Source organism: Cupressus sempervirens, chromosome 1, assembly GCF_028749045.1.
Source record: "Cupressus sempervirens isolate cs-2001-9-10 chromosome 1, ASM2874904v1, whole genome shotgun sequence".
NCBI classification, from domain to species: domain Eukaryota; kingdom Viridiplantae; phylum Streptophyta; class Pinopsida; order Cupressales; family Cupressaceae; genus Cupressus; species Cupressus sempervirens.
In genome coordinates, this window is record NC_143118.1 from 78,210,832 (window position 1) to 78,215,676 (window position 4,845).

At 37.5% G+C, this 4,845-nt stretch overlaps 3 non-coding genes across 3 annotated transcripts; 2 read left to right on the top strand and 1 right to left on the bottom strand.

Annotated features, from left to right (window-relative positions):
• Positions 1–3,134: 3,134 nt before the first annotated feature.
• On the bottom strand, positions 3,135–3,207 carry TRNAR-ACG (transfer RNA arginine (anticodon ACG)). Its single transcript has one exon. It is a non-coding gene; the product is annotated as a tRNA-Arg (tRNA).
• A 235-nt stretch (positions 3,208–3,442) lies between these two features.
• TRNAL-CAG (transfer RNA leucine (anticodon CAG)) lies at positions 3,443–3,523 on the top strand. Its single transcript has one exon. It is a non-coding gene; the product is annotated as a tRNA-Leu (tRNA).
• Positions 3,524–3,745: 222 nt separating this feature from the next.
• On the top strand, positions 3,746–3,819 carry TRNAV-UAC (transfer RNA valine (anticodon UAC)). Its single transcript has one exon. It is a non-coding gene; the product is annotated as a tRNA-Val (tRNA).
• The last annotated feature ends 1,026 nt before the right edge of the window (positions 3,820–4,845 follow it).

The window sequence follows — 4,845 nt, forward strand, 5'->3', positions numbered from 1 at the left end:
GTTACCAACCACTACCACTATCCACTTTGTTTCACATTCCAACAATCCTATTCATTTCCAAGCCGTTGTACCTATCCAATTCCAGTCTTAACAGTATATGGCTATGTTTCTCCAATTTCCAGTTGACCAATATGATTGTATCATTGGGAGCCATACTTTGAAACAATGGATTCCCTATACTGTTGGTTTTCCCGGCACTACGCTCACCTTTCAATTTGGCACTGCTCCCCAAATCAATGAAAGTCGTGCATATTCACCTAAACTGGCCTTTTCTACTCCTCCTAAGCCTCTTTTGCCTAGTTCCCGTGTCTGGTTTGCCAACCAGTCTCTTTCCACCCGGGGGGAGTTAGAACAGATTCAACAAGATTTTGCTGCCATTGTCCTCACCAAAGATCTGCATATATATCAGCACAATTTTGAATGCTCTTTGCCTCTGAAAAGAGATGAGAATGGAAAAGAACTTTTCCCTAAGAGTCGAGCCAATTATATTATCTTGTCCTGCAGTAAACAAGAATTATGTGAAAAAGAAATTGCTGATTTATTGCAAAAATCTATTATCAGACCTAGCACTAGTCCATTCTCCTGCCATGTTATGTATTTCCCAAAGAAAGATGAAAATGGAAATGAGATAGCTGAAAAACATCTAGTAGTTGATTATAGACCCTTGAATGCATGTCTTGAGAGTAATCAACATCCTTTTCCTAACAAGGATTATATTTGGCAAAGAATTCAAGGATGTAATGTGTTTAGCAAATTTGATTTGACTAAGGGATTTTGGCAGATTAAGCTCAATGAAAAGGATAAGTATAAATCTGCATTCTCTGTGTCACAAGGACTATTTGAATGGAACGTTCTTCCATTTGGAATCAAAACAACACCTTCTATTTTCCAAGGATTCATGGATCAAATCTTTGCACCACATGCAAAATTTATCCAGCCATATATAGATGATATCCTCATTTTTAGCCAAGATCATAAATCACATATGGAGCATTTAAAGAAATTCCTTTCCATTTGTCAAACTCATGGTCTGTGTTTGAATCCTACAAAGCTTAGTTGGTGCATTGAAAGCTTGATATTTATTGGTACAAGAATAGAGCCTAATGGTAAGCTTTATCCTTAGAATCATCTGTTGAAAGCAATTCAAAATGCTGAAGTTAAAGATAAGAAAAGTTTATAGAGATTTTTAGGCATGGTTAATTATATTGCTGGCCATTTTCAGAATATTGCAGTAGTCAGAAAAGAGTTAAATAAGTTGCTTCGAAAGAATGCACCACCCTGGATAGCCAAGCACGATGAAGCAATTCAAAAAATTAAGCAATAATGTCAACAGCTACCACCTCTTCGCATCCCAAGAAAAGGTAAGAAAATTGTGCACACAGATGCTAGTGAAAATGCTTGGGGAGTTGTACTCCTCGAATTTGTCTCAGTCAATGGTAAGATGAAAGAAGAAATTGTTAGATTTGAATCTGGCGCTTTTAAAGGCTCTGAGTTAAATTATCATTCTACTCATAAAGAACTTTTACCTGTTGTTAATGCTTTCAAAAAGTTTTAGTTATTCATTGGTGATCAAAAGTTTGTCTTAAGAAGTGATCTTCAAAATCTGGTCGGATTCTTTAAAAAGGAATCCAAAAACAAAGTTGTTCGAGCTCGTTTGCTCAGACGGGCTCAGTTTCTTGATACTTTTGAATTTGAAACAGAACATGTAGAAGGTTGTAAGAATGTCTTGGCAGATTTTCTCAGTCGAGAAGGATGTCAAGAAAATCATATTCATACTTTGAATCAACTTGTTGTTACAGTTGATGGTGTTCGAGTTTTGCAACCCAATCTGCAAGATACACCCACAGATAGTCAACAAGATATCTTGTCAAATCTGCATATCAGAGTCTATGTTGAACCAGGTCCATGGGAAAGATATGCTCAAGATCGTCAAGTCATACTTGAAGAAAATGCTCAAGGAAGACAGGCAAAAGCATATCGACAACAACTATTGTGAAATGTTTGCGGTGTTTGAAAAGGACATCCGGATCAACAAATAGTTCAATAACCTAACTTGGTGACTGAAGTTGAATGAGATCAAACACAAGTGATAGATCATATGCATCAAATGTTTCAGCATCTAGCTCAAATCAATCCTGAAGATGATCGGCTACATAATGACAGGTATCGTGTTCTCCTCCATGAATTTAATCAAGTACCAGCTCAAGAACATCATGTTCGTATGACTTGTGAAAGAAAAGAAGTTTATACATTCATCAGTAATGTGCCCTGGGAAGACAATCGATTCTCTATGTCACAAAAGATCTATCAAGAATAAAGAGATCTTCATTTTGCTGCATTTAGGAAATTACTTATAGACTCTATCATTCAAAAAGAGCCATGTCACCCTTCTGATGATGAAATTTGAGCATATTTGGCTCATACTGCTACCAGTGCCACACTGTTTGAATGACCAGTTCATATCTTGAGTAGTACTCATATTCCCAATCAATGAAGATGGCTAGCCTGAGGAGATCCTTTTGAAATGTATTTTCGAGGTTTGTATCCTCACTCTCATGCCTTGATGCCCACCGAGGTAAATTATGGTTATTTGCATAAATTGAATTTTTATTCATATACCTCTAACCCAATAAACCAGTTTATTTTTTATCACTTTGGTCCAAACCCTGTGCAGCGTGACACTATTGAACTGCGCAATCTTCATCATTTCGCCACTCAGCACAAACCCCTTTGGATGTTTACCAAATTCACTACTCTTCCTCACATAGCAGGCATTGGTACCAGTCAACCTACAGCATATGTTCGCCTTGATCGTAGCATCTTGTGGAAGGAAGAATCTATTGAAGACCGCTTAGAACGTCTATGGCAAGAAAATCATCCATATCCTTCCAACTCAGAAAAAGGATATGATTTTGAAGCTGAGTCACCCAAAAGGCACAGATATTAACCTAATCAGTAGGGATGTCACTGATCTGAGTCACTTAATCTTCAGAGAATAAAGATTAAGCATGGACCCTACCATGGTATAGAAAGGCATTTTGGAGGCAGGGAAAGTAGCACAAGTCATACCGTTTTGCAGAACGAAACAGGATGGCAGAATTCCTCATCATCGGAAACATGGCGTCCATAGGTAGCGACTCTACTGGGGATCGAACCCAGAATCTCTGGTTTCGTAGACCAGCGCCTTATCCATTGGGCCATAGAGCCGTAGAGTTTTCAGTTCTCTGTCTTCCTTTTTCACCCCCACTTCGCCACCCAATTACATCTCCGTTGTACTTAATATTCCTTGTGCTCTGCCTGATCATCCAGTTAATTTCGGCAATGCCGTTTTCACGTCGTTGAAAAGCATCTTTCAAATCCAAGCGCACTATGTCTGCTTCTGTACAGGCTATGATGGAAATGTATTCGTGAATTACTAAATAAGAACCTCAAAATCTGCAAGGTCAAGATGGCCGAGTTGGTCTAAGGCGCCAGTTTCAGGTACTGGTCCGAAAGGGCATGGGTTCGAATCCCATTCTTGACATTATTATTTTCGTTTTCACAACTCAGTTGCAAGACATAGGCATATGCAAATAGGATACTCATCCTGACCATTTATAGTTTTCTTATCGTGGACCACCATTAATTTATCTTCGAACAAGACGACAACAACAGATAGATAGTTTCACATTATATGCGAGATACCATTGATGTCCCCGGTTCTCTTTCAAAAAATTCTGAATTTCCACCTTGAATTACCAAAAACGGTGCTGTGGTGTAGTCGGTTATCACGTCAGTCTTACACACTGAAGGTCCCCAGTTCGAGCCTGGGCAGCACCAATGTTGAAACATCTACGTTTTCATTTGATTGGCTTAGGAATTTAGAGAGGGGACAGGTTAATCTTCGCACAAAATAATGTGAATAGTGTTTTTGATGTGCTCCTCGACATTCTATTACATTGATATCATCCCTCCTCCTCAGATGTCTAGTTTTCTTCCATATTCCTTATTTAGCTTGCGTTGCATTCTTTAAAGTTTTAACTCATATTTTATTATCAGATGTTGCTTCGATAACCGTTTATCGCATAGTCTGATAAATATTCCCTATTAAACCAAATTTTTGTAAATGTATTTTGCTGCATTTTCATTGGTTGTCGTCTTTTTTCTTGCTAGTCTGTGTATTTTCTTTTTCATAAAAAAAGAGAAAAAATAGAGCACTAGAATTTGTACCAATTTGCAGGCATGTGTTTATTTTGGTTTTCCCATGCCATTCTAAGATTAATAGACGTGCCATTAGCATGAGAATGCCATTTTGCATTTACTTCATACGTACAAATCCCCCGATATTTCTTCATAGTCTTCTCACCATTCTATGGTAAAAAAAATCGTCTTTGCTCATGCTGCACAGCCAAAGGGCACTGATAGAAGAACACCGCCAGGAAAATGTCTAAATGAAGTAGTCTAGAGATGTGTTCTTCTACTTGATGGCTGCTAAAAAGCTGTTTTGTGTGTACTCATTGGTACCATTATCCTCTGGTCTTATTTTATTAATGTGGGTTTCTGAGTAAAAACATTTCTTTTGACATTTTCTGTTGTGGAGATGTCAAAATTTAGGTCTAAAAAGAAATTGTTACTAAACCTAAGTTCAAAAATGATGTTCTGCTTGGAAAGACCATCTTGACTGATATTTTTTGGTTTATGTAAATTAGAATTGCAAAAATTTATGATCATAACAAGTAGCAAAATATTAACATTTTGATGCACTTTGAATCAATGACATAAAGTTATGATTCATCTTTCTTGAAGCCTGCAGGATGAGCAACTGCACCACCACAACAATCTTCCCCCGTATTTATTATTATTATT